Source organism: Elaeis guineensis, chromosome 12 (assembly GCF_000442705.2).
Source record: "Elaeis guineensis isolate ETL-2024a chromosome 12, EG11, whole genome shotgun sequence".
NCBI classification, from domain to species: domain Eukaryota; kingdom Viridiplantae; phylum Streptophyta; class Magnoliopsida; order Arecales; family Arecaceae; genus Elaeis; species Elaeis guineensis.
Window position 1 is genome coordinate 80,041,973 of NC_026004.2, and position 24,786 is coordinate 80,066,758.

The following is a 24,786-nucleotide window of genomic DNA, read 5'->3' on the forward strand; positions in this document are numbered from 1 at the left end:
TTGAGCCACTGCCACTTGACTTCATGACTGTGCTGAAGGTGTTCCAGAGGTTTCTATTTTCTAGGTGATAAATGACTAACCGCTCCCCACTCCACTCTTCCACTCAATGAGATCTGCAACTCAATGAATTCCAAAATGTGCAAACCATTGTCTCCTAATAACTCGAGCATGCCTCTATAGCCTTCAGGGGCAAAAAGGTGCACATTCTTTCAGACAACAGGTACCCATCTTCATCTATAAATTCCAAACTCTTTGGAACCCTCCAAATAAGTGAAGACTTACTTCATATGCCCTTTTTGGAGACTAGTTCCACATGAGTTGGATCCGTCTCTTCCAATAAGCTTTGAGTAACTCTAACTCCTTGAAATGAAGGGAAGGAAACAGTTTTCCTCCAGAATGCCCAGGTTGCATCTAAAAATTTTCTCTAATGTTCTACTTATTTAAGGATCAAATCTTATCTGAATCGTATGGAACCAGAGATCAAATTCAAATTATCTGATATAAACCTTCATGGAGGCCTAGATATGCAGATCTCTACTTCGCATGCACGTCAGAACCGCAGGAAAGCAGGATAACTCCAATCCAATTGGCTTCCAACTCAATCAATCGAGGATGAGATGTGATGATGTAATACCTCACACCAGTAGGTAGGATGCCCAAGAAGGATCCATGCCCAAGGAGAGGAGGCGGCAACAAAGGAGAGATGTAGAAGATGAAGGACCTCTCTCTTCACATGCCTATCTTCTCTCTTTTTCTCTTCTCTCAATTTGATTGTTTTTTCTATTCTATTCTCTTCTCTCATCCATAGTAGAGACCCTCTCTATTTATAGATGATTCTCATGACCAATGAGAGAGGACTCTTTATTCAAATCTGATTTGAATTGATCCAATACTCATGAAAGAAGACTCCTACATGAGATATAATTGCCATCACTTATGACATCCACTTTGCACCCATCCACACCCACTTGGGACACCCAAATAAGCACCAAACTAATTTTTGGTCATGCTTCATGAGTGGATATTCTCAGTGTAAGTAGGAATACTCATATCACATCCAAAATAGATTTGATTCAATCTGATTCGAAGCCGTTTGAACAATTTCGAAAGGCTGTCAATCCTAAACTCTTTAGATTTTTGTACTAAGTCTAACTTAATTTTGGATCTATTTAAGTCTAATTAATTCAGATCTAATCTGAAATTAATTAGTACTTAAATTCAATCTTTCATATATTTCATGGATCATAGATAAAATTATTCATCCTCGAGATTCAACCTGAACCTCATATGTAGTGTTAGCTAGACATAGTCAACTCTTCAATCCTGTTTGATCCATAACTCAATTTTCAATCAAGTTACTTATATTCAATCAATAAGTACTTTCAGATTGGATATATAAACATAGGTCAATTCTTCCTACTTTGTCTGACTTGTGTGTGACTCCATAGGTTCAAACACTAAGCCGGTAGCACAAGAACAATTTCTGCACTAATCGAGATACCATCTAGCAATGGTTTCAATTCCAGATAGATCAATTATCGCAAAAAAATATTTCAGAACCATACTCATGATTACCACATAATTCATCCTTTTGACTTGGATGCTCTAGGATGGTCTCAAGTTAACTGTCCATCGAGATTGCTTCATCCACATTATATTTCAACCTTTCAAATCATCTCATGGATTACCATGGCCAAGGCTTTACTAAATTAAATACAGTGATACATAACTTCAATAATTTGGAGGGATCAATTCATCTTGATCCACACACAGACTTCGCAAGTACTTGACTGTACCCAGTAGCCTTCCTCATTGCATTAAAAATTCAGTAGTTCGGCACCAAAGCACATGAGTTGCTTGCAAGTCACTATGGTGATCACAAGTCTGAAGGATATTTATACCATATGTTTTGCGAGCAGCTCTTGACAGCAGAATGCTCAGCAGGTGAGTCACTTGTTCAGTGATGATGTACCCTTACATCTCACCTGTATGCCATACCAGTGTCACCATACTCCTTGATTAAGAGGACAACCAATCCATATGGCACACAATAACTTCACTCGATAAACATCATCATCCGTAATGACGTATCATTTGATCCAAACTTGTTTAAGAACTATAAGATAAATCTCTCTTTATCGTACACTAGCATAGTTCTAGGGATTTCATCACAGTACAAGAGTTCAAAAAAGATATCACTTTATGATGAAAAATATTAGAATAACTATTATTCAATAATCAATAATTCATATATAAGGATGAACTCAATCGTCATATGATTGATTTTAGGACATAATTCTCAACAACTCCAACTTGGACTAAAGCCAATCGAGGCAGTATCTTATACCCATCTTCCATTTGAAGTCATCAAACTCTTTGATCCCGAGAGCTTTAGTGAAAGGATCGCTAGGTTCTTCTTTCGTCGATCTTCTGAAGCTCGACGTCACCTCGATTTACGATCTCTCGCACTAGGTGATAGCGATGCAGAATATATTTAGTGATGGTGTGACTTAGGTTATTTGTCTGAGCTATGGCACTGGAGCTGTCACAATACACAGGACAGGACCATCAATAGAAGGTACAACTTTCAGCTTGATAATGACTTTCGTAATCACACCACCTCCTTTGCAGCATCCGATGCAGCAATGTATTCACTTCGTATACAGAATCGATCACATATGTTACTTGGAATTTTTCAGCAAACAGCTTCTCCATTCAAGGTAAATACGTAGCCGACATGTTTCTACTGTCATCACAATCTGACTGAAAATTGAAATCAGTATATCCATAAATTTCATATCAGAGTCTACATAAATAAGCTATTGGTCTTTAGTATTTCTCAAATACTTAAGAATTACTTTTGCAATCTTTCAATGCTTCTCATCCGAATCTGACTAGTACCTACTCACTATCCTGAGAATAGGCCACATCTGGCCTCGTACATATCATAGGTACATGATAGATCTCACTATCGAAGCATATGGTATTCTACTCATGCGCTCTCTCTCCTCAGAGTTGTTGGATAATCTTCTTGAAAGAGTAATTTCATGGCCTATCGAAGATAACCTTTCTTAAATTATCCATGTTGAACCACTTCAATAAGGTGTCAATGTACGTGAATTGGACAATCCAAGCAACCTTCTAGATCTATCCCTATAGATCTTCATCCTTAGAATTAGGATGCTTCTCCCAAGTCCTTCATAGAGAACTGTGATGATAACCATAGCTTCACACTCTGCAAAGCTGTGATGTCATTTCCTAGTAATAGTATGTCATTCACATACAGCTCAAGAAAAATGACCATAGAATCGGAAGCCCACTTGTAGATGCAAGGCTCTTCTCCATTCCTAACGAAGCCATACATTTTGATTACTTTATCAAAATGTATGTTCCAACTCCTCGATGCCTACTTAAGTCCATAAATTGATCTTTTCAGCTTGCACACTTTCGACTCATCTATGGATGTGAACCTTTCAGGTTATATCATATACACCTCTTCTTCAGCTCTCCATTAAGAAAAATAGTTTTGACATCCATCTGTCAGATCTCATAATCTAAGTGTGCGCGACAACAAGCATAATCCGATGGACTTGAGCATCGCCACAGGAGAGAAATCTCGTCATAGTCAATACCATAATGCTGACGGTAACCCTTAGTAACTAGACGGGTTTTATAGGTCTCTATCTTCCCATTCGCTCTTTTTTTCTCTTGAAAATCTATTTACACCATATGAGTTTTATCCCTTCGGGTGAATAACTAGTGTCCAGACACTATTGATTTTCATAGACTCCATCTCGGACTTTATGGCCTCAAGCTATTTTTGAAAGTCGGGCCTTTGCATGGCCTCCATATAGGTGATCGGATCCTCATCGTTCTAATCAAGTTCAATAAGATGACCATCCTGGATCAAAAAATCATAGTATCTGTCCGACTAACATGGTACTCTATCGGATCTCCTTAATGGTCCTCTATGGCTCCAGATTCGATTCACAATCGAACCCAATTCTGTATGTGTCGGTCCTTCCACCTCATGAACTTCAAGTTCAATTTTACAGCATTAGCTCCTTCACCAAGGAACTTCTTTTTCAAAAAGACTGCCGACTGCTGACAAACACCTTTTGTTCTACAGCGAGGTAGAAGTAGTACCCTTTAGTTTCTTTGGATACCCTATGAACAAGCATCTATCAAACTTTGGTCCAAGCTTATCTGTCTTTAAATGCTTAACATAAGCTGGACACCCCAGATCCTAAGATGTGAGAGCACCGGCTTTGCCCAGTCCATATCTCATATGGAGTTTTATCGATAGACTTGCTGGCACCTTATTCAAAATATAGCAGCAGTCTCTAGAGCATATCCCAAAAAGATATTAGAAGATTGAAAAAGCCCACATGGATCGGACCATGTCTAACAAGGTTCGATTCCTCCTCTCGGACACACCATTATGTTTGGTGTTCCAAGAGGGGTCCATTGAGAGAGAATCTCATTCTCTTCCAGATATGTCGAAACTCACTGGTGAGTATTCACCTCCTCGTCTAATCGAAGGATCTTAATTCTCTTTTCAGTTTATTTCTTTACTTCAGCACGAAATCGTTTGAACATTTCAAATGATTCTGACTTACGCTTCATAAGGTAGACATACCCATACCTCGATAGGTCGTCTGTAAATATAATGAAGTAGTAGTATCCTCCTATGCACTTATGTTCATAGGTCCACATACATCAGTATGTATTAGACCTAGAATATCACTAGCTCTTTCACCTTTTTCTTTAAAAGGTGACTTAGTTATCTTACCAAGTAGACAAGATTCACAGATAGGCAATGATTCACAATCATCTATCTCAAGACATATTCCTTGATCAACATGTCAATCCTATTCTTGTTCACATGACCAAGTCTACAATGCCAAAGGTAGGATTTACTGACATTATCTATTTTGGGGTGTTTACTAGGTGTGTACATTACACTAATAGGCCGTGATATTATGTATATGCTATGTTTTAATTATCCACGCATAATTGTAGTATCATTCGTAATGATATCACAAAATTCATTCTTTATTATAAACTTGGAACCAAGTTTGGACAAAAGGCCTACAGAGATGACATTCATCATAAAGGAGAGACAATAATGACAATCATCTAATATGATACTACAGGACTCGAAGACAAGCTGCAAATTTTCAAGACTAGAACTGGAACAAGGCTTCCATCTCCAATGTTAAGAAACCGCTCGTCCTCTCAAAATTTCTACTTACCTGCATTCTGCAAAATTAATATATTAATAGGACTTTTGGTATCCAATACCCAGGTAGTAGTATCACAAACAGAAAATTACAAGGTGTTATCATATAAATACCTTGTGAAGCAACCACTGGCCTCTTTTTCTTGTTCTTAGGCCTGTTTGGGTCAAGGGTGGCTATATAAGCAGGATAATTTCTTTTTCAATGATCCAGCTTCTTACAGAAGAAGCACTCTGCCTGGCTCTTGTCAACTTTTGATGGTTTGCTCTACTTGGGATCAGCAGCACAGGATTTTGCACCTTTTTCTTTTTTCTCTCCTAAAGGATCGACATCCTGTAGATGAACCTCCACTAAATTCACTGACTCCTTTTGGAGCTAGTGATCCTTCTCAAAAGTCTACAATAACCCTAGCAAACCATGGTAGTTTACTGCAGGCTTCATCATTCTATAATGACTGAGAAAGGGTAGATAGGATTTCGGTAGTGAATTGAGGATAGCATCCTTGCCTAACTGTTCATACAACGAAAAGCCAAGTTTGCTAAGGCATTCAATCTGCTCCATCATGTATAATACATGATCGATGACTGAAGCTCCCTCTCGCATATGGGATTGAACATTGCATAGGAGGTTTCATGTCTCTCCGCATCCTCAGGGGTGCCGAAGGACTCATTCAATATTTGAATCATCTTCTCAGGCTGCGCATCCTCAAACTTACGACTAAGTTCATCATTCATAGCTGCCCTCATCATGCAATGCACAGTCATACGATCATTGAGCCACTTTATGTAATATCTCTCGCAGCACCAGGAGCATTGGCTGTAGGTTCTTCAGATGCCTGATCCGTAAGGACATACAAAATCCTCTCATGCTCCAACACGATCTTCAACTTTCGATACCAGCTATCGAAGTTGGGTCCAGTGAGCTTGTCGCTGTCCAATAGCAAAAAGGGATAGTGTGTTGGCCATAACTGAAAAAAGAAAATATTAACCTATTGGTATATGAATTATTTTTTTAATCTTGAAGACATAGACTTTAGTCTAAAGGTCCTCTCACTATTTTTTGCAAATTGATAGCCTCTACCTCCAACTCGAGGAATTACATTAATTCCTTAGCGGATACTCGAATCCAACGGACTGCATTCGGGCCGAGTGTGGCTCGACTAACCCTAGTGCATCCATGGATAGGTTCATAATCAATTATTTCTTCAAACAACTTCTAGCATTGGGTTTTACCCTAGACATCCCTTCAGCAGGCGTGTGGCACCTCCACTGAAAATCTTGGTTAGGTCCAACCATTAACATGACACATCAAGTGCATCCAACAAATGGATGTCCAGGTCCGAGTGTGGCTCAACCAATCTGAGCATTGATCTGAAGGTACATCATGATGATCATATGATGAATGACAATTCCAATACATAATAGACACCAGGCGTGTGGTGCCTCCAATGCCTATTTGGAATATTGGACTCATTATCACATACCTTAATGGGAAGCAATGATCAAGTTATCTCATAACTTCATCACTTTATGGATCTAATAATTTAAAAGATTTGATTTCATTGATCTGAGAATAAGAGAAGAAGTCGACCTGCAAGCTGCAAATCCTTCCACTGACTTCACCAAGTCATGTAAAGGATTAAACACAAGTTGGTCTAAAGATGCATAAATCAGTCACACTGATTCACCTTAATGGCATGGGTCTGCACGAATCGACTAGTAACCTAATCAAAATATAATCTACCATGTTGGCCAGGTAAGTAAGATCAGTGGGAGGGATCTACCCTTAACTCACCGTAGACGCATCTAGGTGAATAGCTCTCAATTAAAAATCACTTGATCGAGTCTCCAAACTTACTTTAGACACCAACTGGTTAATTAGTTTTGATTTGGCACACCAAAAGATTCGGACTCAACCATGGAGCCATGATCATGATCCATTTATTAGGGTCAAATACATAGACTTGATCAAACTTTAACTATTGAGATTGATTTAGAAAAATACTGACCTAATCTAATTCAAACTTATTAGACTTAATCAATTTCTCTACTTGGTCCATATATGTTTCTAACCCTAGATCTAACTCATTAAAAGGACCTGATCATGCTAACCCTTTGCTCATCATATTATGTGGTGTCTTAATGATCTTCAATTCTCAATTCTAGATCATTCAAACTTAATTCAAAATTAAGTATGTGAAACGTGTGTTTCGATTTGTAGAACTATTCAACAAGGATTTCAAGTGAAATATACCATATGTTTTAACATATGAAAATAAATTTTTGTAATATGTTTAACAATTAAACATACATAGGTATGATCTAAACTTCATTCATATATCTCATGTATCATGATAACTTTTAGATCAATACCAATTACATCATATATAACATATAATTTAGATCTAAAATAATTTTATATCTAAATTTTATCCTATTATAATGAATTATAAATTATTTTAAATCTTATCTAAATATATTTATGATTAAAATAATATATAAAAATCAGTTTATTTTTTTCTTCATAAAACTAGATCATAATGACACCACTAACGTCATAAGAGAACCTATCGAATAGACAAAACAGAGATTAATCTCTTCAATTCTCTTATGACCGGATGGTCTGGTGATCTCATCAATCTGAGTACTAGGCTACTAAGATCTGAAATCTAATTTTATATACAATTACATCAACATGTAATTATTGATAAAACTATTTTATATCATGAACATATCCTTGATTAATCAATTATGTTCTTCATCTAATCCAATTAGATTTGATGTATCATATACATCATATTAAATCTAAAACTTATCTTATATTGATTATAAAATATTAATTTTAGATTTGATATCAAATAAAAAAATAATTAGATGCAAATATGAATGCATAAGGAATTAATTTCTGATAAAATCTATTTTCATGCAGTGCTGAATTATGATGGGATTCAGATCTAAATATCTATCAAAATAAATTCAATTTAAATCTGAGATAATTTTACTTCATAAAAAAATAATAAAATTAAAATTTTATGAAAATAAATTTAAAATAAATTTTTAATTCATATTATTTTTTATCAAAAATTCAGTAATAGCAGAATTCTGTTATAACAGATTTATAACAACCTCAATCAACCATTGATTAAGCACCTCTAATCCAATCAAAATCAGATCAAAAATTTTATATAAATAGATTTAAAAGAGATTTAATATCACATAAAAAATCTAATTATATCTTATATAAATAATCATAAAAAATTTATTTTATATATATATTTCAAATCTAGCTCTGATACCAGTTGAAGGAAGGAAACAATTTTCTCCGAATGCTAGGTTGCATCTAAAATTTTTTTTAATATTTTACTTATTTAAGGATCAAATTCTTACCTAAATCATAGTAGAACTAGAAATTAAATCTCAAATTATCTGATACAAACCTTCACGGAGGCCTAGATATGCAGACCTTCTACTTCGTATGTACGTCAGACATCGCAGGAAAGCAGGATGAACTCCAATCCAATTGGCTTCGCAACTCAATCAATCGAGGGATGAGATGTAACGATGTGATATCTCACACCAGTAGATAAGATGCCCAAGAAGGATCTACACCCAAGGAGAGGAGGCAGCAACAAAGGGAGAGTTGTAGAAGATGAAGGACCTCTCTCTTCACATGCCTGTCTTTCTCTCTTTTTCTCTTCTCTCAATTTAATTTGTTTGCTATTCTATTCTCTTCTATTCTCTTCTCTTATCCATAGGTAGAAATCTTCTCTATTTATAGATGATTCTCATGATCCAATGAGAGGAGGACTCTTTATTCAAATCTGATTTGAATTGGTCCAATACTCATGAAGAAGGACTCCTACATAAGATATAATTGCCATCACTTATGACATTCACTTTGCACCCACTCCCACACCCACTTGGGATGCCCCAAATAAGCACCAAATTAATTTTTGGTCATACTTCATGAATGGATATTCCCAGTGCAAGTAGGAATACTCATATCTCATCCAAAACAGTTCGATTCGAGTCGATTCGAAGCCGGTTTGAAATAATTCGAAAGGCTATCAATCCTAAACTCTTTAGGACTTTTATACCAAGTCTAACTTAAATTTTAGATCTATTTAAGTTTAATTAATTCAGATCTAATTTAAATTAATTAGTACTTAAATCTAATCTTTCATATGTTCTATAGATCATAGATAGAAATTATTCATCCCCGAGATTGAACCTGAACCTCATATGTAGTGCTAGCTAGACATAGTCAACTCTTCAATCCGTTTGATCCATAACTCAATTCTCAATCAAATTAGCTTATATTCAATCAAGTCAAGTACTTCTAGATTAAATATATAAACATAGGTCAATTTTTTTCTACTTTATCTGACTTGTGTGTGACTCCATAGGTTCAAATACTAAGAAGGTAGCACAAGAACAATTTCTGTACTAATCGAGATACCATCTAGCAATGATTTTGACATCCAGATAGGTCAAATTATCATAAAAAAATATTTCAGAATCATACTCATGGTTATCGCATAATTCATCCTTTTGATCCTGGATGCTCTAGGATGGTCTCAGGTTAACTGTCAATCGAGATTGCTTCATCTATATTATATTCAACCTTTCAAATCTATCTCATAGATTATTCTGATCAAGCTTTACTAAATTGAAATACAGTGATACATCAACTCTAATAATTAGAGGGGTCAATTCCATCTTGATTCATACACAGACTTCATAAGTACTTGACTGTACCCAGTAGCCTTCCGTCACTGTATTAAAAATCCAAATAGTTCGGCACCAAAGTACAGTGAGTTGCTTACAAGTCACTATGGTGATCTCAGATCTGAAAGATATTTATACCCATGTACTTCGCGAGTAGCTCTTGACAGCAGAACGCTCAGCAGGTGAGTCACTTGTTCAATGATGATGTACCCTTATATCTCACCTGTATGCCATACTAGTGTCACCACACTCCTTGGTTAAGAGGACAACCAACCCATATGCACACAATGATCTTCACTCGATAAACGTCATCATCTCGTAATGACGTATCATTTGGTCGCGAACTTGTTTAAGAACTATACGATAAATCCTCTCTTTATCGTATACTAGCATAGTTCTAGGGACTTCATCACAGTACAAGAGTTCAAGAAAGATGTCACTTTGTGATGAAAAAATATTAAATAACTATGATTCAATAATCAATAATTCATATACAAGGATGAACTCAATCATCATACGATTGATTTTAAGACACAATTTCCAATATGAAATACCTCCTACTTCACATGGCATCCACCAGATCTCCACACTTAATCTCTCTATCTCAATTTCATCCATCTCATACTTGACTCCACATCACTATCAGATTCTTTATAAGAGCTTAGACCTCTTCTGCTTGCTTTTATAGAAGACTACTTAGATGTCGGAGGATCCATCATCAAGATGTTGGAAAACGTAGGTGATTTCATGCATGTATTTCAAAATTTTTTAAAATAAAATATAGTAAAAAATAAATAAATTAATCAAATTAATCTAACATGCATATGATCTAATCATGAAATTAACTTACTCTAAGATCTATGATATAATATATTGCATATAAAATCTGAAATAATCACATGATAAAATCTGCATGCATGGATGTAAGCAGTAGATCAGATCACATCTATCTGAGTTCAGAATTCGATACCTAAGCATGGATCGACGATTGCTGATACTAAAAGATATGATAAAGAGGATCTTTGTTAGTTGCTAGCAGCCGCATACGCATCCGACCTCTACAGAAAGTCCACTTGAAGCTCCGATCTAATTGATCTTCTCGGGAGTGCTAGCTCGTGCGAAGATCTTCTTCTTGGCTGATCTGGATTCTTTCATCAAATCTCTAGAATCTTTTCAAAAATTGAAGATGGACTTCTAGAAGAGATGAAGAAGTGGAAGAAAGATGGAGAGGAGACTATCTTCTCTTTTCTTTTTCTCTCTTTCCAAATCCTGAAGAATAAAACCCTAGAAAAGTAGGTTTTGCGCACATCCAAAGAGAAGAGGACCCTCCTCTATTTTTCTATGCCAAGAACTTACGCCCCAAGACCCTCAACATGTAGAGAACTCTCTCTACTCTCTTATACACTCCAAACAAAAATAAAAACCTTTTTTATTGGCATGTAAGGAATAAGGGTGAAGAGTCCTAAAGATTATGGACTCTTACATGATGTCTCACCTTCTCTCACCAATTCATGCCCAAAAGGAAACATGGGATGCCTCCACATATTTTTTCATGATAAAATGATTTCTTTCTAATTTCCCATGTCCCCTATCACTTTATTTATCACACAAAATCAAGAGATAAAGGGTGTGACATGTGGACTTGTAGATAATGTCAAACATTATCTTTAAATGATATCTAATTTCAAATCAGATTTGAACATACCATTTAAAACCAAAAAATATCCAATTTTGGATGTGAGAAAGGAGGGTGAGATGGCTCTTTGGCATGAAGAAATATCACACAAAATAATTTTGTGTGTGAGGAAATATGGCATGCAAAGTAGGAGGTGCAAGGGAGAAGAGTCCATTCCAATATAGACTATTAATTTTTTTATTTGAATCCAAACCAAATCACATCTGATTTAGCCCAAATAAAATAGATAAAATTAATCTAATTAGATTCATAATTTTTTAATCAAATTAAAAATTGATTGAATCAAAGTTCTGATCAAATCAAAGATAATTCTCCCTTAGCGATTAGGTCATCTCATAGCCTAATCGGATTAAACCTAATTGAATCCAATTCAATTAGATTTTATTTAATCCTCTTTACTCAATCAAATTAAGCTAATCATAATCTAATTGTTAATTAATCTTTCATTAATTCACTAATACTTGATGAATAAATTTATTACAACTTTTGCATAAGGTTAATCATCAATCGAATTGATAATTAAGTCCTTGAATGATTCTCAATCGTTGATCAGCCACATGATCAGTTAGAAACTTCTTTTGAGTGAAACTCCATAGGTTCGAATCTAAACTAGTAGCACAGAAATAAATTTTTAAATCAATCGATGTAACCATCTAGCAATGATAATCCGACATCCAGATAGGTCGAATGATGGCGAGTAACATTCAAGAACCTACTGACGTATGGTTACCATATAATTCATCTCTTTAATCCTAATGCTCAAGGACAACCTAGAATTTAACTGTCAGTCATAGATAAGTCATCTATATTATATTTTAATTTTTCAAATCTATCATATGGATTACTCGAGCTTAAATTTTGTTAAATTGAAATACATTGATACATTAACTCCTACTAATTTGGAGGGATCAATTCCATCTTGACTCATGCACCGACTTGACAAGTACTTGACTGCACATAGAAATCTTTCATCACTGAATTTAAAACTTGTTAGTCCAGCATCAAAGTACAGTAAGTTGCTTGCAAGTCACCGTGGCGATCTCAGATCGGAGGGACACATATCCATACCCTTCGCGAGCTACTCTTAACAGCAGAGTGCTTTGCAGTTGGTCACTTTTAATGAGATGTACTCCTATATCTCACTTGCATGCCATACCAGTGTCTTCACACTATTTGTTATGAGGATAACCAACGCATATGACACACAACGACCTACACTTGATATTGCTATTGTCCTAATAATAGCATATCATTTGATCAGAACCAGTTTAAGGACTACGTGATAAATCATCCTTTATCGATTAAAGTAGTCCTAAGGACTTCATCACAACCTAGGAGTTCGTTAGAAGATACAACCTTATGATGAAAAAGTCAAATAACTTTTATTATTAATCAATTCATATACATTTATAATTAGCACAATCGTCAAACGATTGGCTTTAGGACACAATTTCCAACAAAGGAAACCCTCCAACATAAGGACTTTTCTGTCTTTGGTGATTTTGTAAGACCTTGCTTGTGGGATCGACTAAGGACCGGCACCAGTATGCACCTTCCAAAGGTCTCATCCGGCCATTCGAAGACCGGCGTGTTTCCTCTCCCTGACTCTAGCTCAGCGGTCTAAGCCAGATTGGCTCCCGGCAACAATAGCATGCATCTTTGGAAGATAAAAGATTGTGTTTCATAATTTTTTTAAAAGAGAATGTAAGACTCACATAGGTTATCCATGTCTATCATGTGTCAATTGCCCCCAACATGATCAATAACATGAATAATAACTACTATTTATTCGTTTAGCTTTTAGTTGAATGATTAGCAGTTGTATTAGCCTTTGTAACAAAAGTTAAAATAACATTTCTGTCAAATTCCATATATTTAATTTGTGAATATATAACAAAAGATATCAAATTTTGAATTCTGAAAAAGTAATATGTAATGCTGCTTTGTGGGTATCCAAAGCAATTGTATAACATATGGAAATACCCCAAAGCTACAGTAACTTTTGTTTAAAAGCTATAGTTTCTATTAAAAAGCTATCACAATGACTGCTTTGTTTTCTGGAAGGAACAATGAAAGTTCAGCTAAAAAGAGGCCAATGGATGAAATAAGGTCCCCACTTATCATGTTATAATAAATTAATCTTCGGAGAACATGAGAAGATAAGGAGACATGTAGCAAGTGGGTAGTGTCTTTGCTGCCTTGTTGGACTCATTTGGATGCCCCCATACCTCTTTGTCGGTAATGATCACCTGCCCATTTCTGCCCTTCGGGCAATTAGTAACAGTACTAAAGAAGACAACAGATCATATAGAAGGCATAGATACTTCAACTCTCAAGTGTTGGTTTCCATAGTAATAACCATATAAACAGAAAAACACACAACATAACCAGTCAGTCATTCAGGTAAGGAGTGGATTATAAATAGTGGTAACATCAATCTCTTTCGTTTCCTTTCTCTGGTCATTTCAATGATCTAAAGGCAATGTAATTCACAGGCCTCGCATGACGTTATATATATAAATAATGGGAATTTAAGGAACAACCATTATTTTGTTATAATGGTTATTATTTAATTTTTCACTGCTTATTTGAATGAATCAATACTCAGTCAAAATTTCCATACCAGCTAGAAAAATAACAACAATTGGACCCAAGTCGTGAGTGGTTAACTAAGAAGAGGTCCCCGCTCCCATTTCATTTTATGCGCCATTATAAGGAGAGCGGCATCACGTGGAGAGCGGTGCCCAGGCAAGGGCCGCCTCTCTCTAGTTAGAGTCCAACTAGGACTCTAGGACCTTTTTTTTCTTCAAGAAAATGATAGAGAGACAGGACTTGTTTTAGGGTAACAGAACTCATCTTGCAGCATATCTCGCTGGCTTGCATTTGCTAGAGATCCAAGATTAACTAAAGCCTTGACACATGAATTGAACCAGGTAAGGATAGCAATTGTCAGAGCCGGTCACAAACTCTCCCGAGAGAATAAAAATAACTCCAAAACACCATGATGAGAAAGTATAAATATCTTAATCCAATATGTATCATTTTTTTATTTGAACAAGGATCATAAAATTCCATTGCAAGTATTTTGATGATTTCCATGTTATAATTTATCTGATTAAATCCATCCAGATACGGCCCATACTAACATGCATCGGGATTTATTTTATATATTTTAGATTGATTTGGATTCTGACTAGAGATAAACCTTCGATAAAATGATAGAGATATATTTGATGGTTTGATAAAGTTGAGCTCTACACAACTATCGTGGATAATGTCCATTTTTCAATCGTTGCAACTAATTCAGATATTATCTCTGATGGATGAGACATTGCAAAAGGACTCTTATGGACTTAATCTCCGACTCATCAAAGAGCTTATTAGATCCTCTCCATCGGCTATACTCAGATTAGAGATTGAAAAGTAAGAAGCTGCTTGACTAAAGCATATCCAGCTTGATTCTCTTATGGTTGCAGGTTGCCGACTGATTGGATGACATGCTGATTTAAAGATCCCAGACAGTTTCGATGGCTTCGATTTTAATAGCTTATCTTTATGTAAGTTTTATTGTCCCATAAAGTTCTTATATTATGGTATCAGAGCGAATAAGTTACTTGGCTTGAAGATTGAAGCCTTTATGTTCATATAAAGATTTTATCAATATAGATCTAACTGATAATCTTGGTTAGTTGGAGTTATCATGATCTGGATCTGTTCTCAGATTCCTTAGATTTATGATATTTGGATTATTTATTTATTTGTAAAGAGACAATCAGAAAATATGATTAAAGTAGTTAGATCTGATCGAGGTGGTGAGTACTATGGTAAACATACAAAGATGGGACAATAGCTAAGACTATTAGTAAAATTTCGAAATGAACATAGCATTGTATTCCAGTGCATAATGTCAAACCAAACCAGATCAAAATGTTGTAGCTAAAAGAAGAAATATGATGCTTAAAGAAATGGTTTGATTTATGATAAGTTATTCTACTCTACCTATTTACTTATAGGGTGAGGTTGTATAAATAGCTGTGCATATCTTAAATAAGATCCCTACTAAGGTAGTTCAAAAAACTCCTCATAAATTATAGACTAGTAGAAAATCTATTTTGGAATATTTGTGTATATGGAATCCAGCTAAAGTCAAGATTTATAACCCATAAGGAAAGATATTTGATCTCAAAATGATTTATGATTTTCTCATTGGTTATCTGGAGAGATCAAGAGAGTATAAATTTTATTGTCCATCTCGTAAACCATAGATAGTGAAAACTAATAAACTAGATTTTTAAAGGATGGCTTATTTAATGGGAGTGGAGAACTTTAAGACATTATCTTTTAGAAAATACTAAGCTTGTAAAGCAAACTAAAGTGATGATTCCTATTATTATTCCTCGAGATAATGTTCAGAAGGGACCACTACTTCATGAAGTCCCACTCCAGAAGATTTCTATTACTGAAGAAGCAACTATCTAACCACCACCACAAGCAGATCAAAGGATAGCTCTCTAAAATTTATTAAAATAAAAAAATTTATTATACCTCTAGATCATATGGTGTATTTGACAGATATGGATAAAAAAGATATGACCCTAAAATATTCTTATAGGGCATAAAAAATGAGAACTCTTTACAGTGGTTAGATGCCATAAAAGAAAGAGCTAGGCTTTATAGATAAAGCCATGAAGGATATGACAAATAAGTTACAAATGGATCTATAAAACCAAAAGAAATCTCAATAGTAAAGTTGAATGATATAAAGTCAGACTTATGGCAAAGGGGTTTACACAAAAGGAGGATATTGACTTTAAAAAGATATATTCTCTTATTTTTTCAAAGACTCTTTTAGGATTGTCATGGCTTTAGTAACTCATTTTTGACTTAGAGCTATATCGGATGGATGTGAAAATAGCCTTCTTAACAATGATCTAGAGGAAAAGGTCTACATAAAATAGTCCGAAGGTCTTTGTGGTCAGTAGACAAGAGCACATGATTTATAGATTAAAGAAATTTAGTATGAACTTAAGCAGGCTTCCACACCAGAATATCTTGATTTTAATAGGATAACCATTTTTTTGGGTTTAAAAAAAATACTATTGATTAATGCATATACCTGAAGGTCAGTGGGAGTAAATTCATGATTTTGATATTAAGTGGATAATATTCTGCTTATCAATAGTATTTTAGTTTGTTTAAAAAAATCAAATAGTTTCTATCTCAAGATTTTGGGATGAAAGATATTAGTGAAGCCGCTTATGTTATCGGCATTAAGATATATAGAGATAAATTCTTAGGGCTACTTAAATTATCTTAAAGGACTTATATCTTTATAGTACTAAATTTATGATGAAAAAATATTCACCGAGGTGTGCTCATATTATAAAGGTTGATAAATTTAATAAAGCTCAATATCTAAGAATTAAAATAAAGAGAGAGGGAATAAGGTTCATAACCTATGCATCTGATGTTGGTAGTCTATGCATATGTTTATATGGATCTAGATATTACTTATGTTGCATCGATTGTTGGATATTATCAACATGATCAAAGAATGGAGCATAGAAAAACTACAAAGAAAGTCATGCATTATCTATAGGATAAAAAAATTTATATGCTTGCATACAAACAATTTGATCATCATACAATAATAGGCTATTAGGATTCACACTTTGCTAGATGCACCCATAGTAAGAAGTCCATTACTAAAATTACTTTCTACTTATAGGAGGTGTGGTATCATGGATGTGTCTAAAATAAAGTTTTATTCACTACATCCACTGTGGAAACAGAGTATGTAGCCTATATGAGACTTTCTCACAAGCTATATGATTATGAATTTTTGTCACAAAACTTAAAGTTGTTAACTCTATTAACTGACCAATAAAGATATACTGTAATAATTTTGTAGTAAGATTCTCCAACAATACAAAGAGTATAGACACTTGCAAGTATATCGCATACCAAATACTTTACTCTTCATGAGAGAATGAAGGACATAGTATCTATGAAACATGTTAAAGAAAAGCTGATAATTAGAGATCTATTGACTAAATGACTCAATCTTGAGATTTTGAGGACCAGATGGGTCATATGGGATATAGCTTATTTTATGATATGTATTGGACACTGTATAAAGTTATCACATTAAGTTTTATGATAAAGTTTAGTTTATTTTATACTAATTAGCTATTCATCATGCGATATGAAGATGATAAAGAAATAGGTATAAAATTTCATCCATTCATAAAGTAAAATTTTATATAAAGAACTTGGTTATGAGGTATCATTAGTATCATAATGCATAAAAGATCGTGTGTTGATTGATAACATATTTGTCATCATGATTCACACTGATAATTATTTTGTAATCAAGTATATAGCATATATCCTATAGAAGAATTAAGTTTAAATATGGCCACATCAGTTTTCAACTATTAGATCTAGATAAAATTTTATTAAAGAATTTTAAAAATATTTTAAATAATTAGAATAAAGATGCTTGTGTTAGGTTAGGCCAAGTGGGAAAATAATGCAATTTATTTGATTAAACCCATTCAGATGTGGCCCACATTAATACGCATCGAAATTTATTTTATATATTTTAGATTGATCTAGACTCTGACTAAAGATAAACCTCCGATAAAGTGCTAGGGATATATTTGATGGTTTCATAAAGTTAAGCTCTATACAACTATAGTGGATAATATCCATCTTCTAGTTATTGCAAGTAATTTAGATAATGCCTCTAATGGATGAGGTATGTTATAAAAAGATTCTCACAACTTAGTCCCTGAATCACAAAAAAGCTTGTGAGATCCTTCCCATCGAACATACTCAGATTAGGAATTGAGAAATCAAGGAGCTACTCGACAAGAACACATTCAGCTTGGATCACTTATGTTATGGTTGTAGACTGATTGGATGATAGGCTAATTTGAAGATCCCAAATAGTTTGACAGCTTCAATTTCGATTGCTTCATCTTCATATAAATTTTATTGCTCCTACTAGCATCCTTGTTTGATGAGGATGGCCTAACCTCTTGCCTACTAGCGCCACCCACGCCAAGCCATTGATAACTAGCCAAAATAAAAAAAAATAGGGGAAAAGAATAGAAAAGAAGAATGACTCATTAGATCTCAATTTTTCGATGGTCCTCCCTTTTTCTCACCAAAGAAACTAATCAGACCCATGCAGAGATGGTAGCGTCCGTCGATCTGATCTTTTTCGATAGTAGCTGATTGAAATTTTTGGAAAAAAAGGATGAAAGGGAATGGATCACTAGCGGTGAAGATAGAACCGCCAGATCTAGGCAAACCAGTGGTTTCCCCTCCCTTATCGATGGCATAAAGGGGTCGTTCATCCTCGATGGAGTCGATAACCCGTTGATTGAGATCTTCCGACAACTGTTGGCCAAGATTTGGAGGGGAGAAGCACCAATTTTGGCTCCTCCTCCATCAAAACTTTTTATCACCAACAGTCGAGACAGCGGTCTTAGGCTGGCCATCGATGGTTGAGGTTGGTCGGATGCCTCACTGGAGGTGTATCGGGTGAAAGTTATTGCTGGCCATAGAGATTTTGGTTGTGATTGGAAAAAGGGAAGGAGATGAAGGAAGAAGAAAAGGGTTTTGGGTTTTGGGTTTGACCCATAAACCCAGATCCATCAAGTACAACCCATTAGCCCCTTAAGGCTAAATCAAGTTGAACCATACCAAATTGAGCTGGTTTAATCAGGTTCAAGAGATTTTTGCAATTAAGTCCCTCATAAAGTAATTTATTATGTATAGGTCCTTCGATAAATTACAACATCCCATACCTTCCAACAAATTCATCTTTGCTCAGTGGTTGTGCTTTGGGCAGCATCAGGATTCAATAGCTAGGTCCCTTATTTTTATGAAAAATTTTCTGCAAAGCTACTCTAGAGAGCATGTACCCTTCCATTGCTACACATTCAACAGTTGCAGCAATATTATTATTTTTTTTCTTTAGTTGAAGCCTTACTTCATTTATATCTTTGTTCAACAAGTGAACTTTTTGTCTCTTGTTATCAATTTTGGTGCTTGTTAATTTGCTTGATGGTTTCCTCTGGACTTGCAATTTTACTTCAGATGAAGAAGATAGACATCATTGCCAGTTGTTGCTTTAGGAGATCATTCTCCCTCTTTAGTCTCTTTGTTCACCATCTTCTCCAACAAAATCAGGCATTGGAGCTAATGCTACCAAGCAGCAACCCCATTTTCTTATCAAAGAAGCTATAATCCCACGTATATTGAGGTTGTTGCCACCAAGGAGATGATCTGGCCTACGCTACTGAGTTGGAGTTAGAAAGAAAGGAAGCAGTGGTCTCCGAAGGGCTGGCTGAGATCTCTAGGATATACACGAGCTAGCGCCTAGTTTTTGATTGGTTCCTTTAGTCGGGCCCTACAAAACCACTAAAGACAAGGGAAGTCCTCACACTGGATGGGGGGTTCCTGATGACGGATCCTCTGATGCCTAAGTTAGTCTTCCATGGAAGCAAATAGAAGAGGCTTGAGCTTTTGAGTTGGATTTATGGTGATCAGAATCAAGTATGAGGTGGAATGCAGTGTGGATGGAGAGGTAGAGTATGGAGGTCTGTGTTGCCCAGCTATGCAACCCAAGAGGAGGGGTGAATTGGGTTTTTAAAATTTTAAAGTTAATTTAGAACCACAAGGATTAAGTAATAAAAAGCAAGTTATATGTAGTTAGTGATTTAAGCAATGTGTAGAAATGAGATGCAAGAATGCAAGAAGATAAAAAAATTTAGAAAGAGAGCAAATAAGCACAACACAAACAATCAAGATTTATAGTGGTTCGTGAAGGAAAAACCATCTTTTTCCTTGTAGGATCTTCCAGATCTAATGAGATCTGGGACGAAATATTTTTTTAAAAAAATTATCTTATGATATTTTAGAAGTAAAATCTATTAGTTCTGATTCTTATTATCTGATATTTAATCTAAAATTAAATCTAAAACTTGAGGATTAGAAAATACCTCTAGGGTAACTAGATTACCCTGTAGATGATCGCAGCAATGCCCGAGGTTCAAAAATAGCCACACAGTCGCCTGGCCTCAACCGATATCCACTCAAGTAGAATCTGAATCATCTTCTCCTTGCAAATCTTTGCTCCAAAAATCAGATCTGGATCTGATCTGAAAGGTCTTCAAAAGATCTTCTGAAGCTGGAGCAGCAGCTTCTCGACAAATCCCTGCAGCCTTCTGATCAAGGAGCCACCACGCCTTGGATAATTACCAGATGGACGCCCAACTTCTTGGACATGAAGAGGGGAGAGAGAAGACCAGAGGGGATATAGAGAAGTGGAGGGATATCAGGCTTTTACTAGGGATTGAGCAGATTCTCTAAACCCTAGGCGCAGATAGGGTTTAAATAGACCCTGTTGTGCCATGCAATGCCACATCATTCGATCAATCAAAAAATTCTAAATAATTCTAAAAAAATTTTGATTGGTGGAGTGATGTCATCTGATCATATCAGATAAAAACTCCACCAAACTCTCCTACTATTGGCACCAACACTGGATAAACACAGTGAGATTGGCGCCCAACAGTTTGAGTCGATCAAGGCATAGAGTCCTCATCTCATGGGACTCTATCCTTATCCACTTGGGGTGCACGCCCAATCTGATCTTGGCACCCACTTTAAGGTCTAATTTAGCAGGTAGACACTCCACAAAAACTCTTCAATGATCTCTTGCCAAGTGCCCTTCAGTTTAAGATTCATAAGTCAACGTTTGATCGATGTCCTAAAATGAAAATGATAGGTGACAGAAATTGGCAGGTATTGTCTTAAATTCATCTCATGAATTAAAATAAATCCTTTCTGAGCTGGACTGGCTCCAGTCAAACTGTGAGAAATCTTTTCAAGGTTCTTTGGGTGAGTCAAATCATATTTGGCTCAGTCGAGATGGAAAAGATTACACGAGGAGAAAGTTAGGCTCAATCGTGTGCTAGCATGATTTTCTTGAACCTAATTGGATCTAATCCAAATAAATCGAACTGGGCTAGCTTAATTGATGACATCCAGACCCTAACTTTTATTTGTATGACCCAGTTAGATTCATTTCTGTATGGTAATGAGACATGTCGTGATCTCATCATCGACATCATCGAAACTCCTTTCGATGGACCAGAACTCTTCTGATTCAGACAATTAGAATGATCGATCATCGAGATCATTCTAATTGCTTCCAAAATCCACCAGTGACACCTAGCAGTATATGGTGGCAACCCATCAGAAATGAAGATGAACCTTTCGGTGCAGCTACCTGTGTGATTGAGTTCCTCTATCATGAGTCCCGACTGAATTAGGGTTAAGGTGAACTCGTCAAACCCAACATCAGTCATATGAATCAATCGATCGATCCGAGTCCGATGTGAAACCCCAATGAAAAACTCTTTTCCATTATTTCACTCTATCATGGCCATGGGCTTAAGGACTCGATCTTTCGATCATCATAGGACTACTCCTCTCATCTACCGAGGTTGATAGATCCCATCTTGGTACAATCTGGTTCCTATAATGAATATGCTACAGCCAACATACACCTCAGTATTCTGAATGGCTAGGAGATCGAGTTATGGTGTAGTCAAACTATAACACACTCAAGGTGAACTATCGATGCACCTCAGATCAAAGAACTAGACACACAGCTGCAGCATCGAGCTAGTCATCGACGAGAAGGTAGACTTCCTTATGACTGCTCGAGGTGGTCACGCTCAGTACTCTCATTCTCAACGAATACCTGTACTCTCACTTTGATGTCTCCACACCGTAGACTCAAGACACATCTACCCTAAGAAAGCGATCGTACACCAACCTTCCGGATCGATCACCATCCTCGTGATGATCCTATGGTCAGGAACTGTTTATGAGTTAGTTATGTAAATTCATGCCTTAAATTTTCAACTCTTGAAATTATGAATTAACATTCTTACTAACTCAAAGGATGTATCATAGACATAATGTACACAATGTGATAGTAGAATAACCATTTTATTCATTTATAGTCAAAATTATAAATTTGCCTTTACATTTGTACAGGAATGTGTCAGCCAATCTAGCATCTAGGGCACACATCTAACAAACTCCCACTTGACCTAATGCCAATTGGCTACATATCTAAGTCCCATCTTCTCAAGGTGGGCTTCGATCTTCTGCTGACCTAATAGCTTTGTCAGTGGGTCTGCCACATTGTCTGTGGAGTCGACTCTCTTAATCTTGACATAACCCTTTTCGAGGTAATCACGGATCAGATAGAATCGCCGCTCGATATGCTTGGACTTCTGGTGAGATCTTGGCTCCTTAGCTAGGGCTATGGCACCATTATTGTCGCAGTAAAGAGGGATGGCATCTGATGACATCACTCCAAGCTCTACGGCAAATTTTTTGTACCAGAATGCCTCTTTCGCAGCTTCCGATGTAGCAATATACTCTGTCTCTATGGTGGAATCAGCAATTACGGTCTGTTTGGAACTCTTCCAGTTGATTGCACCACCATTATAAATGAATAGACTCCCAGATGTCGACTTTCGATCATCTATATCAGACATAAAGTCTGAGTCTGTAAATCTCTGAACCTGAAGTTCTCCATTCCTAAAGACTAGAAATATATCTTTAGTCCTTCTCAAGTACTTAAGGATACATTTCACAGAAGTCCAGTACTCTTCGTCTGGATTTGATTGATATCTGCTTGTGACACTCACAGCATGGGCTATATCAGGTCGTGTACATAGCATGGCATACATGAGGCTTCCTATTGCCGAAGCATAAGGGATCTTGCTCATGCATTCAATCTCCTCAGGTGTGCTAGGGTATATTTTCTTGGAGAGATGAATGCCATGTCTAAAAGGTACTAAACCTCTTTTGGAGTTTTTCATGCTAAACCTTTTTAGCACCTCCTCTATGTACATCTTCTGTGAAAGTCCTAGCATCCTATTTGGTCTATCTCTATAGACCTTAATACCCAGTATAAAGGATACTTCTCCTAGATCTTTCATAGAGAACTCCTTAGACAATCATTTTTTGACTGAGGTCAACATGAAAATATCATTTTCAATTAGGAGGATGTCATCAACGTACAGTACGAGAAAGACAACTGCACTCCCACTGACCTTTCTGAACACACATGGTTCCTCCTCGTTCTTGATGAAACCAAACATTTTGATCACATCATTGAAATGAGTATTCCAGCTCCGAGATACTTTCTTAAGTCCATAAATGGATCTTTACAGCTTGCAGACCTTGTGATCATCATCACTGGATGTAAAACTAAGCGGCTGTTCCATATAGATATCTTCCTCAAGATATCCATTTAAGAATGTCATTTTCACATCCATCTGTCATATTTCATAATCGAAATAGACTGCAATAGCAAGCAATGTGCGGATGGATTTTTGTATGGCTACGGGCGAAAAGATACCTGATAGTCAATGCCTTCGTGCTGACTATAACCTTTCGTTACGAGCCTAGACTTGAATGTCCCCACATTTTAATCTGCACCTATCTTTCTCTTGAAGATCCATTTACACCTAATAGGTACAATACCTTCAAGTGGATCTACCAAGGTCCAGACTTGGTTTGAGTGCATCAAGTCAATTTCTGATCTCATTGCCTTTAACCATTTTTCAGAGTCGATATATGATATCACCTCATCATAGGTCTTGGGGTCATCACCATGAGCCCATTTCACGTGAGGAATATTTTCTCTACTTCCTCTTGTATAGTACCTAAGTACCTTTCAGGAGGATGAAAATGTTGGGAAATGTGTCCCAAAAAGCCAATCGTCAAGCTGTTGACGGTTGAGCAACCAAGTATTGTAATTGATTTGTTAATAAATAAAATATATTTGGCATCTTCATCATAAGCTTTCATCTTCTAATGAACTCCGTTGTTATGATGAAGTCCTTAGGACTATTAAGTTCAATAAAGAGAGGATTTATCGATTAGTCCTTAAAACTGTTCACGACCAAATGATAGGCTGTTAATAAGGACGACAGCTTCTATCAAGCATAGGTCGCTGTAGGCCATATGGGTTGGTTGTCCTCTTAACCAAGGAGTGTGGAGACACTGGTATGGCATACAA